We start from the raw sequence: 13,885 nt of genomic DNA on the forward strand, positions 1-13,885 counted from the left end.
TGAGGCTGGGTGTGGTGGCTCATGCCTATAATCCCAGCACTTTGGGAGGCCAAAGCAGGCAGATCACTTGAGGTTAGGAATTCAAGACAAGCCTAGCTAACATGGTGAAACCCCGTCTCTACCAAAAATACAAAATTAGCTGTGTGTGGTGGCGCATGCCTGTCATCCCAGCTACTTGGGAGGCTGAGGCAGGAGAATCGCTTGAACCCGGGAGGCGGAGGTTGCCGTGAGCTGCAATCACACACGCCACTGCCCTCCAGCCTGAGCAACAAGAGCGAAACTCCATCTCAAAACAAAAACAAACAGAAAAAACAAGAGCGAAACTCTGTCTCAAAAAAAAAAAAAAAAAAAAAAACTAAAACAAACAACAAAAAACAAAAACCAAAACCAAAAAATCCATGTGAGTGTTATGCTCTACCCCTGCAATATGGGAATGCTTGTATGATGCAAAACTTACGTTTTATGCATTTGCTCAATTTTGCACCTCCCACTCCAAATGGCCACGGAAGCCTGGTGCTCCAGAAGCTGTTCTGTGCTATCCGGTGGCTTCTCCTCAACCTAGCCTGCACTCGCCCGGCTCTCATTCTTCTAGTTGAGAAGCAAAGTGTTAGAGAGAGCATGGATTTTGCCATTGGAATTGCTGGCTTCTGGTTGTGGCTGTGTGACCTTGGGCATCTCACTTGACCTCTCTAAGCCTCCATTTCCCCTCTGCTTTTAGTCCCCACTGAGGCCAACATGTGTCTGGAAGTGGGGGTGGGGGTGGGGGTGAGGCGTTGGGATGGCGTTTTCTTCCTTGGCAGGCAGGGCCCTCAAGAGACTTAAAGAGGGGCCGGGTGCGGTGGCTCATGCCTGTAATCCCAGCACTTTGGGAAGCCAAGGCAGGCAGATCACCTGAGGTCAGGAGTTCGACACCAGCCTGACCAACGTGGTGAATCCCAGTTTCTACCAAAAATACAAAAATTAGCTGGGCATGGTGGCACGTGCCTGTAGTCCCAGTTACTCAAGAGGCTGAGGCAGAGGCTTGAAACTCTTGAAACTGGGAGGCAGAGGTTGCAGTGAGCTGAGATGGCGCTACTACACTCCAGACTGGGTGACAGAGTGAGATCCAGTCTCAAAAAAAAAAAAAAAAAAAGAATCTTAAAGAGGGCTGCTGTGAGTTATTCTTGCAGACGCGGAAAGTACCCCATTTTGACTCCTTAGTCTTTGGCTCTGGCTGGGTAGGGCCATCCTGGCTTGGTACTTTTGCCCTAGCTCAGTCCATGGTGAGCCCACCCAGGTGAGCAATGCTCCTGGGCATGCGGTGCAGAGGCTGGGCCGGGCGCTTTGTGGATCCCCATGCAGGATGGGTTCTGGGGTGCACAGAAGAACCTTTTTCAAACATGGTGGTAAAATACACATCACATAACATTTACCGTTTGAACCATGTTTAAGTGTACAGTTCATGTCCTTGCCATGGTCAGGGGAAAGAAGGAGGAAGGGAGGAATGGAAAGAAAAGAAAAGAAAAGAAAGAAAGAAGAAAGAAAGGAAGGAAGGAAGGGAGGGAATGAAAGCGAAAGAAAGAAAGAAAGGAAGCAGGAAGGAAGGAAAGAGAGAAAGAAGAGGAAGGAAGGAAAAGAAAGAAGGAACTAAAGAAAGAATGAGGGAGGGAGGAAGGAAGGAAGGAAGGAAGGAAGGAAGGAAGGAAGGAAGGAAGGAGGGAAGGAAGGAAGGAAGGAAGAAAGAAAAGAGTGTACAGTTCAATCTTTCCAAGCCAAAACTCCATACCCATTAAACAATAGCTCCCCATTCCCGGCTCCTCCCAGCCCCTGGCAACCACCATGCTACTTCCTGTCTCTCTGAATTTGACTACTCTGGACACAGAATATAAGTGGAATCCTACAGTATTTGTCTTTTTGTGACTAGCTTATTGCACTCCGCATAATGTCAGGGTTCGCCTTTCATCCATGCTGCAGCATATGCAGAATTTCCTTCTTTCTACGGTTAAAGAGCTCTCCACTGTCCATATAGACTATTTGCTCAACCCTTCACCCGTCCGTGGACCGGTGGGCTGCTCCCACCTTTTGGCTGTTGCGAATGCTGCTACTGTGAAAGTGGGTGTGCAAATGGAGGAACATTCTTTTGATGGTGTTGAATTTGGTTTAACCCATATTAGAGCAAACATAAGGAGCACAGCAAACATCACAGATATGAGACATGAATGCTTAGGGTGCGGCTACAGTGACGAGGTGATTTCAGGTCAATCACGAAAGGGCGACAGCGGACAGGGTGAGAGTCGCCAGGAGCCAGCGGGAATGACTTCGGTTTGAGAAAGTCTAAGCTGGGTCAAGCCAAGGAGGAGCCGGGGCCTCTCGCCCCGCGTCTCCCTCTCCGGGATCCCCTCCCCGGACCTGCCACTCCTGTCTCCGGGCTCGCCCGGCTGCCTGCGGCTACCACACACCCTGGGGCAGTTTTGGCCCCGGGTCCCAGGAAAGCATCTGATTGGCTGTGTTCTCACTAGGCCAGCCCTGATAGATCACTGGCCAGCCTATGGATAGGCTCCCCTCAGTCAGATGCCCATGCCTGGTCCAATCAGCGGTGGGCAGCCTGGAGGGTTGGGGAAGGAGCTGTGGCTGGCGGGGCTCCCAAGTCCTGCAGGGACTCCTGGCGGGTCCAAGGTGAAGCCCGGCCAGCCGCAGGCTTCACAGCGCCCCCTGGTGGTCCGGGGCGGAGGCGGGGAGGAGCCCAGGCAGCGGCAGAGGGAAGTTCAGGGCAGGCGCGGAGGCTCAGACCTGTAATCTCAGCACTTTGGGAAGCCAAGAGGGGAGGATCGCTTGAGATCGAGAGTTTGAGACTAGCCTAGGCAACATAGTGAGAGCCTTATCTCTACTAAAAATTAAATTTAAAAAAGGGGGGTCAAGGTCTGAGGATGGCTAACTCCACTCTGGACTGAGGGTAACCAAGGGAAGGGTGTTGGGGAGCGGTCCTGCCTGGGGCTGACCCCCCAGAACTTGCCCAGCTCCTCTTCTATCTGGGGCTGGGGGAGTTGGTTAGTGCGGAGTGGGGTGCGGGGACCCAGAACCCCCCAAAGCTGTTCTTCTCTCCCGGTCAGCCTCTGCCCTCTCCTAGCCCCCTTTCATCACTCAGGGAACCCTGAAAGTGAGGACCTCAGGTACTGTGCGTTTCCTAACGTCGCCTCAATCCTGGGTGTCCTGTTTGGACCCTCGGGCCTTCTGCGCGGCTCTCAGCGAATCTCTGAGCACAGGGATGCGTGGGTACCCCGCCCTTTGGTTCCAGGCTCAAATCAGTGGCACAGTGTCCCCGCCAGGCCAGAGAGAGGGGTCGGCTCCCAGCCGTTCGTGGGTAGCTGGGGCTGGCGCACGCACATCCTCTCTGCCTTTCCCTCCCGAAGCCCTGCCGTGGGCCAGGCCGCACCAGAACGGGGAGCGTCCCTAATTGCCCTGCACTAATTGCAGCTTCACCTGCGCAGCTGGGCTGGCCTCCCCTGAGCCTGGAGCTTGTTATTGGAAATAAGCCGATTTCTCCAGTTTGGGAGAATTCAGACTTGGGGGTTGAACTACTTGTGATTTGGGGCATTTATCATTGAAAATAGGCCTCGTTCCCTCATGGAGAGTTTTGTGTAAACAACTCGGCGCCACACATCCAGGCTCGTGTATCCGTGTGGGGTTTCCAACCTAAGAAACACGAGGCGGCACCCCAGGGCCCTAGGACCACGCACAGGCCCCAAGGGTTTGGGGACTGAAACTGGGAAGGTTCAGGGCTGCCTCCAGCATTGACCAGATCTCAGCTGAGCCACAGCCCATATGAAGGTTTAGCCCAAGCTCTGGCTCTTTTTCCCTCCCTCCCTCCCTCCCTCCTTCCCTCCCTCCCTCCCTCCTTTCTTCTCCCTTCCCCTCCCCTCCCCTCCCCTTTCCTTTCTTTTTGACAGAGTTTCACTCTTTCACCCAGGCTGGAGGGAAGTGGCTCACTGCAACCTCCACCTCCTGGGCTCAGGCAATTCTTTTTTTTTTTTTTTTTTGAGACTGAGTCTGGCTCTGTCGCCCAGGCTGGAGTGCAGTGGCCGGATCTCAGCTCACTGCAAGCTCCGCCTCCCGGGTTTACGCCATTCTCCTGCCTCAGCCTCCCGAGTAGCTGGGACTACAGGCGCCCGCCACCTCGCCCGGCTAGTTTTTTGTATTTTTTAGTAGAGACGGGGTTTCACCGTGTTAGCCAGGATGGTCTCGATCTCCTGACCTTGTGATCCGCCCGTCTCAGCCTCCCAAAGTGCTGGGATTACAGGCTTGAGCCACCGTGCCCGGCTGGGCTCAGGCAATTCTGTCTCAGCCTCCTGAGTAGTTGGGATTACAGGAACCCACCACCACACCCAGCTAATTTTTTTGTATTTTTTAGTAGAGATGGGGTTTTACCATGTTGGCCAGGCTGGTCTCGAACTCCTGACCTCAGGTGATCCACCAGCCTCGGCCTCCCAAAGTGCTAGGATTACAGGCATGAGTCACCACGCCTGGCCCTTTTTTCTGTTTTTGTGATTGAGTCTCCCTCTGTCACCCAGGCTGGAGTGCAGTGGTGTGATCATAGCTCACTGCAGCCTCAAACTCCGGGGCTCAAGTAATCCTCCCAACTCAGCCTTCTGAGTAGCTGGGATCACAGGCACATGCCACTATGCCTGGCTAATTTTAAAAATTTTTGTGGAGATGAGGTTTTGCCATGTTTCTCAGGCTGACCTGGAATTCCTGGGCTCAAGTGATCCTCCTGTCTTAACCTCCCAAAGTGCTGGGATTACAGGTGTGAGCCACCCACACCTGGCCTTCTCTAAGAGTTTTATTGATGTAGGCCAGGAGTGGTGGCTTACACCTGTAATCCCAGCACTTTGGGAGGCTGAGGTGGGTGGATCACTTGAGACCAGCCTGGGCAGCATGGTGAGAATAATTATTGCTGAATAATTTCCATTGTATGGAAATCCCACACTTTATACATCTATTCACCAGTTAATGAATATGCCTTTCCATTTTGGGGGTATTATGAATAATGCTGCTATGGACTTTTTTTTTTTTTTTTTGAGACGGAGTCTCGCTCTGTTGCCCAGGCTAGAGTGCAGTGGCCAGATCTCAGCTCACTGCAAGCTCCGCCTCCCAGGTTCACGCCATTCTCCTGCCTCAGCCTCCCGAGTAGCTGGGACTATAGGCGCCCGCCACCTTGCCCGGCTAGTGTTTTATATTTTTTAGTAGAGACGGGGTTTCACCTTGTTAGCCAGGATGGTCTTGATCTCCTGACCTCGTGATCCGCCCGTCTCAGCCTCCCAAAATCCTGGGATTACAGGCTTGAGCCACCGCGCCCGGCCTGCTATGGACTGTTGACTAAATAAATAAAATGTGGCTGGGCATGGTGGCTCATGCCTGTAATCCCAGCACTTTGGGAGGCCGAGGTGGGTGAATCACGAGGTCAGGAGTTTTAGTCCAGCCTGGCCAATATGGTAAAACCCCGTTTCTACTAAAAAAAAAAAAAAAAAAAAAATTAGCCAGGCGTGGTGGCACACACCTGTAGTACCAGCTACTTGGGAGGCTGAGGCAGAATGGCTTGAACCTGGGAGGCGGAGGTTGCAATGAGCCGAGGTCGCACCACTGCACTCCAGACCAGGTGACAGAGCAAGACTCCATCTCAAAAATAAATAAATAAAAATTTAAAAATGAAGAAAAAAAGAAAGCTTTTAAAGATATGAATTTGATGGCTGGGCACGGTGGCTCATTCCCGTAATCCCAGCACTTTGGGAGGCTGAGGTGGGCGGATCATCTGAGGTCGGGAGTTCAAGATCAGCCTGACCAACATGGAGAAACCCCGTCTCTACTAAAAATACAAAATCCAGCTGGGCATGGTTTTGCATGCCTGTAATCCCAACTACTCAGGAGGCTGAGGCAGGAGAATCGCTTGAACCCGGGAGGCGGAGGTTGTGGTGAGCCAAGATTGTGCCATTGTACTCCAGCCTGGGCAACAAGAGTGAAACTCCGTCTCAAAAAACAAAAAAGAGTGAGTTTGATTCAGAACCCTCCTGAGGACATTACACAGAGGCTGATAGCCCAGAACATTTCCTTAGAGAGTTTTTCTTACATTGCTCCAAAATAGTGTTTCAGCTCACAGCTACACATGAGCTGTGGGAGTCCAATACGGGCAAAATCACATCAGACTTGCTCAGAAGTTACACTGAGGCAGTCACACCAAGGTTTGGGTAAGAATACATCTGGTTATAGATTACAGAGGCATCATCACTAACCAGATGTTTTTTTTTTTTTTTTTTTTTTTTTTGAGGCGGAGTCTCACGCTGTCGCCCAGGCTGGAGTGCAGTGGCGCGATCTCGGCTCACTGCAAGCTCCGCCTCCCGGGTTCCCGCCATTCTCCTGCCTCAGCCTCCTGAGTAGCTGGGACTACAGGCGCCCGCCACCGCGCCCGGCTAATTTTTTGTATTTTTAGTAGAGACGGGGTTTCACTGTGGTCTCGATCTCCTGACCTTGTGATCCGCCCGCCTCGGCCTCCCAAAGTGCTGGGATTACAGGCTTGAGCCACCGCGCCCGGCCACTAACCAGATGTTATGAGGAGGAAAAGGCAAGGCTAGGGTCATGGATCTTTTAGAGAATGTAGCAACTCAAGCCAGAGGTGTGGGGATGGAGACTGTGTGCTCGTCACGTTTTGTCTTCAAAGCATCTTTCTGGAGAGCTGCGGGTGGTCACAGAGGTGGGCTTTTGTGAAATTGTGCTGCAAACGGAAAGGAGCATGCATGGCTTCCTAGGTGTGCTACTTTACCTCACAGAACGTTCACATACAAATCTTTGTGTTAGAGAAGATGTTTTCAGGCCAGGCATGGTGACTCATGCTTGTAATCCCAGCATTTTCGGAGGCTGAGGCGGGAGGATTGCTGGAACCCAGTTCGAGCCAGCCTGGGCAACACAGTGAGACCCTGTTTCTACAAAAAAATAATTTAAAAATCAGCCAGGTGTTGTGTCACTCCCTGTAGTCCCAGCTACTCGAGAGGCTGAGGTGGAAGCATCACTCGAGCCTGGGAGGGTGAGGCTGCAGTGAGCTGTGACCATGCTCTCTAGCCTGGGTGACAGAACAAGATCCCATCCCTAAGAAAAAAAATATATATATTGTTTTCATTTCTTGGGCAGGTACCTAGGAGTGGAATTGCTGGTTCTTATGATGAGTTTAGGAAATGGCCAAGCTTTTCCAAAGTCGTTGCATCATTTTGCATTCCCACTGGGAGTGTATGAGAGTTCCAGTTGTTCCATGTTCTTGTCAACAGTCGGTATGTTTGGATTTTTTCTTTTTTTTTCTTTCTTTTTTTTTTTTTTTTTTGTGAGACAGGGTCTTGCTCCGTCACCCAGGCTGGAGTGCAGTTGCACGATCATGGCTCACTGTAACCTTGACTTCCCGGGCTCAGGTGATCCATCCACCTCAGCCTCCGAGTATCTGGGACCACAGGCAGGCGCCATCATGCCCAGCTAATTTTTTTTTTTTTTTTTTTTTTTTTTTTGAGATGGAGTTTCGCTCTGTCACCTAGGCTACAGTGCAATGGCGCGATCTCAGCTCACTGCAACCTCTGCCTCCTGGGTTTAAGCAATTCTCCTGCTCCAGCCTCCCGAGAAGCTGGGATTACAGGTGCCTGCTATCAAGCCTGGCTAGTTTTTTTTTGTATTTTTAGTAGAGATGGGGTTTCGCCATGTTGGCCAGGCTGGTCTCAAACTTCTAACCTCAGGCGATCCGCCTGTCTTGGGCTTCCAAAGTGCTGGGATTTCAGGTGTGAGCCACAGCGACCGGCCATGCCTGGCTAACTTTTTTATTTTTATTTTTTGTGGAGATGAGGTCTTACTGTATTTCCCAGGCTGGTCTCAAACTGCTGAACTCAGGTGATTTGCCTTGAGTTCAGGAGTTTGAGCCTTGAGCGTTTGTATCTTAGCGACTGGTGCTCCTCCAACCTCCCCAGGACCCTGAGGATTTGGAGCTTCAGGGAGAAGGAAGAGAATTCCCAGCCCCTCCTTAGCCAGTCCCATCCTCCTCCAGGAGCCTTCCCTGCTTGTTCTGGCCCTGGAAGGTCTGCTGTCTACAATCTGTCTCCACTGCTTCCCCATCATTGTGCTAAGCTGTGATGCCCATAATAATAAACCAGGCTTCCTGGGATTCATGCGTTTTTGAGTCTCATTCCACGTGGACTCTGGGCTTGTTTTGGAGAGTGAGGTATTAGAAAGCATGATGGGAGCAGAGGTTTAATGAGCTCTTGCACATTGGGGCTTGTCCTGTCATGCTGTGAGGAAGACCAAGTCAGCCACGTGGAGAAACCAAGCAAAGGAGCCTGGAAGCGGGGCGGCAGCCCATGCTGGCGGCAGCCGAGCTCCCACTGGCAACCAGCACCGACTGTAGCTGTGTGGGTGAAGCCACTTGGACATTTCACTCCAGTTGGACCTCCAGATACCTACAGCTGTAGAGTGAGCCCAGCGGACACCATATGAAGCAAAAGACTCATCCAGGCCGGGTGCGGTGGCTCACACCTGTAATCCCAGGACTTTGGGAGGCCGAGGCGGGCGGATCACGACGTCAGGAGTTCAAGACCAGCCTGACCGACATGGTGAAACCCCGTCTCTACTAAAAATACAAAAATTAGCCGGGCTTGGTGGCGCATGCCTGTAATCTCAGTTACTCAGGAGGCTGAGGCAAGAGAATCGCTTGAACCCGGGAGGTGGAAGTTGCAGTGAGCTGAAATCACGCCACTACACTCCAGCCTGGGCAAGAGTGAGGAAAAAAAAAAAAAAGAGCCATCCAGTCAATCCAGAGAACCGTGAACAATACTACATCATTGCTGTTTAAAGCCACCCTGGCAGGGTTGTTTGTTACACAGCAGAAGAGAACTGATACACTGTGGAGATCTCCTTGTCTCTCAGGGGTCACTGGCATCACCTGCAGCCCCTCCATCCTCCACCTTCCCCCTTCCTGTCCATCACTTTTGAAAGGTGGGCGGCTTACCCAATCACTGCCCTCCTGGGGCCAGGAAGCCCCTTCCAGTCCAGCCCTCTGCTCCTTTCACACTGAGCATTGAGGAAAGCATCTCCTGGCAGGGCCTCCGCACCCCTCTAGGCCCTCAGCTCCCTGCTGGACATAAAGACATAGGGTGGCCGAGTGAGGGGTGGCTCCTGGGAATCCTGATGCCGCCACCTGGACAGCACTGGACCCTCAGTGGGCTCTGCGGACCGTGTCCTGGGGGTTCCTGGGTGGGGACAGCTGACGGGCCGAGGGGGTGGCGCAGCAGGGATGGGAGCTGCAATGGAAGGCTAGGCTGAGTCCCTCCCCACACTGCCCGCACGCTCTCGCCTGCAGACAGCTCCTCAGCCGCTCTGGCCTCAGCGTCTGCACCTGTGAAGTGGGCCTGGAGTATGCGGAAGTCCCAGCCGGGGAGACACACAGGAGCCTGGTAGACGTGAGGCTGGGGAAGGCAAGGGAAGTGGCAGTCGGGACGCGCGAGCAGGCCGGGCTGGGTGGACGGCCACCAGGTGGAGGGTACAGGAGCGCGAGGGTCCGCTCTCCGAGGGAGATGGGGCTCGGACCGGGGAACACTGTCACCCGCAGGCCGCGGGCCGCGGGCCGCGGGCGGGCAGAGGCAGAGCCTGGGACCTTGAGGGCGTCTCCCGACTGGGCGGGGGGCGGCGCTCGTCCCCGCTGGCGGCGCCGGGAAGCGGAGGCGCGCACAGCCCTCTCCCTGCGCCCAGCGCGGTCCGCGGACTCCGGCTGGGGGAGGGTAACCCGGAAGGGGCCCGCCGGACCACCTGCCCCGCCCGCCCCGCAGGGACCTCCGATCGGTCCAGCCAGGGGCAGGCGCCGTGGCCGCAGCGCGGATGGAGGGACTGTGGCCATTTCACGCTGGGGAAGGTGGAGACCCTGGTGGGCAGGGGCCCGCCGAGGCCGCGGGGCGAGGGGAGAGCGGGGTGGGCATTCAGCCCGCGAACCCCACCACCGGGGACAGGGCGCTCGGACGTCCCGGCCCCCGCAGCCTGGGGCGCCCGGGTCGGGGGTCCCTCGCTGGGCTCTGGCAGAGGCGGCGGGTCGCAGTGACGTCCGCGGCCGCCAGGGGGCGGTGTCGGGCCGCGCTGGGCGCTGGGGTTGCTCTCTGTGCTGCCGCCCGCCTTCCCCTGCGCGGATGGGGATACTGAGGCTCGGACCCCGCCGGCACGGGCCAGGGCCTCGCCTCTCCCCGAGGGCGGTCGGCAGGGTCCGACCAGGGGACACCCCCGCCCCTACAAAATCTCTGCAAAATCTGCCTTGGGGCAGATCAGCGGCGCTCCGCCCCCCACCCATGTCCCGGCCCTGCTTCGGGGCTCGGTCTCCCGACCCCTTCCTCGCCTCGGGCCCAGAAAGTGATCGTGCGGACGCAAGGACCCGGTGGGGCGGGGCGTGTGGGAAGAGGGCGCGCCCGCGCACGGGCCGCTGACACCCTTGGGACTGCCCTGCACTGTGTGACCTGGGCTGGGCCAGGCCCTTCAGTCTCAGTTCCCCCTTCTGACTCACTTCTCTGCAAGCTGCAGCTACTGATCTAGCACAGTCCCGAAGGTGGTCCTGGAAAATAAGATGGGGGCGCAGACGAAGGGGGGCTGCAGTGACCCGGCCCCTGCGGTCCTGCGGGGGGCGTCGTCTGGAGGAGGCGCTGCGAGGAGGCGCCCCCAGCTCCGTAAACCTGCGGCTCGCTCATCCCCAGTGCGAACCCGTGGAACGCTTCCCAGCCCGAGGGGCAGGACGCACTCGAGACCACTCGGCCGAATCCAGCGCGAGGTTGCGAGGAGGGGCGGAGAAGGGCGGGTGCGTTGGATCCTCCCAGCCCGTCCTGCTCCCTGGCGTCCTACTTCCCGCCAGGCCTGGCCACACCAGGACACGCCGGGAGCTGGGCTGAGCCGAGCCACCACTGGTCTCCCACACCCCCCAGTGTCCAGAGAGCCCTAGGCAGGGAACTTGGTGCAGCCCGGGATGAAACACGGCTTCCTGCCCCCAGCCCTGCGCCAGTCGCTGAGCATCAGGAGGGCCGCACTAGCCGCATCCCCAGCACGCCCTGGCCCCACCCGCTGCCTGCTTAATTCTTCCTCTATGTAGTCATCTGCATTTATGGGCACCCACAGGACTACCCGCCCAGCAGGCATAGGCAGGCGCCACCCTGTGGGCGGGCAAAGGGGAACCCTCCACCTGGCCGGTGCCAGTAGCAGGGCCCAGAGAGCCCGCGGGAGTTCCTTTAGCCAGGTGACAGCTGAAATGAGGCCACACAGACTCCTGGGAGAGACGCATCCAGGCAGAGGGAACAGAAGGGCCAAGGGCCCTGAGGCTTGAACACAGTTTCCTGGTGGCACAGGAAGGGGTTCGGCCTAGACGGAGAGGAGTTTTGTTTTGTTTTGTTTTGGTTGTTTTTTTTGAGATGTTGTCTTGCTCTGTTGCCCAGAGCAATGGAGTGCGACGGTGCAATCTTGGCTCACGGCAACCTCCCCCTCCCGGGTTCAAGTGATTCTCCTGCCTCAGCCTCCCAAGTAGCTGAGACTACAGGCGCGTACCACCATGCCCTGCTAATTTGTGTATTTTTTGTCATCATGGGGTTTCATCAGGTCAGCCAGACTGATCTTGAACTCCTGACCTCAAGTGATCCACCCACCTGGGCCTCCGGAAGTGCTGGGATTACAGTCATGAGCCACCGCGCCTGGCCCAGGGGAGTGGTTTTAGTCTGGCATGGGCAGCCCAGGAGAGGAGGGCTTTAGTCTGGCATGGGCAGCCCGGGCGGGGAACTGTAAGGAAAGAGGGGCCAGGTAGGTGTGACTTTGGTTTGGGGAGGGTCCCTCAGGCTACAGGGAGCTGCAGCTGGGCCTGAGAGGTGTGATGGAGCAGTGACAAGGGGGTCAGGGCATTTCTGCACAGATCCCACGGGGCTTGACCAATGATGGGGGATGCAGGCGATTCCTTATCTCAAGTAGCCTCCTCCAGGAAGCCTTCTCTGCCTACTCAGCTCTGGACTGCAGAACAGCTCCGAGAGCCTGTTTGTTGAATACATTAATCAGTGAGTCTGCTCAGTCGTGTTGGCTGACAAGTCAACTGTCTGACCAGGGGTGGCTGAGCTGAGTCCCCCCATATTGTGAGTGGGAGGAGGAACTACAGCTTTCATCAAGTACAGAACCCCAATGGGGTTACTACAAACTCATGAAACCAAAGGAGGCTGAGGCTAGAGGATCCCTGTGTGAGGATCTCTTGAGCCCCAGAGTTCAAATTCAGAGTTGAAATTCAAATTGAGACACTCCGCCATCTGCCTTTCTCTGAAAAAGAAAAAAACAAACAAAAAGTTTTACCTTAATTACACAAATACTATTTGAACATGTGCCACTTTCTTTTTTTCTTTTTTTAGAATCAGGGTCTCACTCTGTTGCCGAGGCTGGTGTCAAACTCCTTAGCTCAAGTGATCCTCCTGCCTCACCCTCCTGAGTAGCTGAGGTTACAGGTGTGAGCCACCATGCCTGGCCTATGTTGAAATATTTTTAAAAATCCTAGCAGCGGCCGGGCATGGTGGCTCATGCCTGTAATCCCAGCACTTTGGGAGGCTGAGGCAGGTGGATCACCTGAGGTCGGGAGTTTGAGACCAGCCTGACCAACATGGAGAAAGCTGGTTTCTACAAAAAATACAAATTAGCTGGGCATGGTGGCACATGCCTGTAATACCAGCTGCTCAGAAGGCTGAGGCAGGAGAATCGCTTGAACCCGGGAGGCAGAGGTTGCAGTGAGCCGAGATGGCGCCATTGCACTCCAGCCTGGGCAACAAGAGTGAAATTCCATCCAAAAAAAACCCCAAAAAAACAAAAAAACAAATCCTAGCAGCTATGTTATTGGTTCAAGCTTTGTGCCAAGTGTGGCTTCAAGGACTCGGTAGACATCACTGTCATCTCTCCTTGCAGATGAGGAAACCTAGACTTTTCTTTCTTACCTGAGGCTGCAAGTGCTTTAGGCACATGGTAGCCATCCATGTGACTGACTTTCCAAATCAGGACCTGGGGAATGTGAAAAGGAATGGTATTATAATTGTACCTGGATGACAGAGACTGTCCCGGGGAGGTCTCTTAGTCAGGACTTTTTCAAATGACAGATCCATATCCAATGGGCCTAAGCCCGAGTAGCTGGGACTATAGGCATGCACCACCAAGCCCAGCTAATTTTTGTATTTTTAGTAGAGACAGGGTTTCACCACGTTGGCCAGGCTGGTCTTGAACTCCTGACCTTGTGATCCACCCGCCTGGGCCTCCCAAAGTGCTGAGATTACAGGTGTGAGCCACTGCGCCCAGCTCCATTTTACTCACTTATTTAATGGAAAGCCCTAGTGCTCAGGCATGGCTGGATGCCGTGATCCTACAAGGACTCAGAGACAGTGAGGCCATGTAGACTGTCTCACATCTCTGCCCAGGAGGGACTCGGCCCTTAGGCTCCAGGCTCACACCCAGTGCTCTCAGCAGGCCCAGCAGGAGAGCAGGAGCCCGCAGCAAAGTCACAGCAGGCTTCTCCATGACCATGTCAGCCATACCCCTTCTGATGGTAACCTAGGTAGCTTCCAGTTTTTCCTTATTAAAGATGCAGTAGTGACTCTACCTCCCTAGTACTGGGTATGCACTTGTATTCTCTTCAAAGCTTTAATAATGACATAGTTAGAGATGAAATATAAAATTCAGCTAAATTCTTTTTTTTTTTTTTTTGAGACGGAGTCTCGTTCTGTCACCCAGGCTGGAGTGCAGTGGTGCCGTCTCGGCTCACTGCAACCTCTGCCTCCTGGGTACAAGTGATTCTCCTGCTTCAGCCTCCCAAGTAGCTGGGATTACAGGCGCCCACCACCATGCCTGGCTA

General features: G+C 54.6%; 1 long non-coding RNA gene across 1 annotated transcript; it reads right to left on the bottom strand.

Moving 5' to 3' along the window:
- Window positions 1-468: 468 nt before the first annotated feature.
- On the bottom strand, window positions 469-10,675 carry LOC105467382 (uncharacterized). The gene is made up of 4 exons (XR_011625489.1): window positions 10,541-10,675; window positions 9,005-9,127; window positions 6,791-6,950; window positions 469-588 (listed from the first exon to the last, which is right to left on the bottom strand). It is a non-coding gene; the product is annotated as an uncharacterized lncRNA (long non-coding RNA).
- Between the last annotated feature and the right edge of the window lie 3,210 nt (window positions 10,676-13,885).

The sequence above is a fragment of the Macaca nemestrina genome, chromosome 7, assembly GCF_043159975.1.
Source record: "Macaca nemestrina isolate mMacNem1 chromosome 7, mMacNem.hap1, whole genome shotgun sequence".
NCBI lineage: Eukaryota > Metazoa > Chordata > Mammalia > Primates > Cercopithecidae > Macaca > Macaca nemestrina.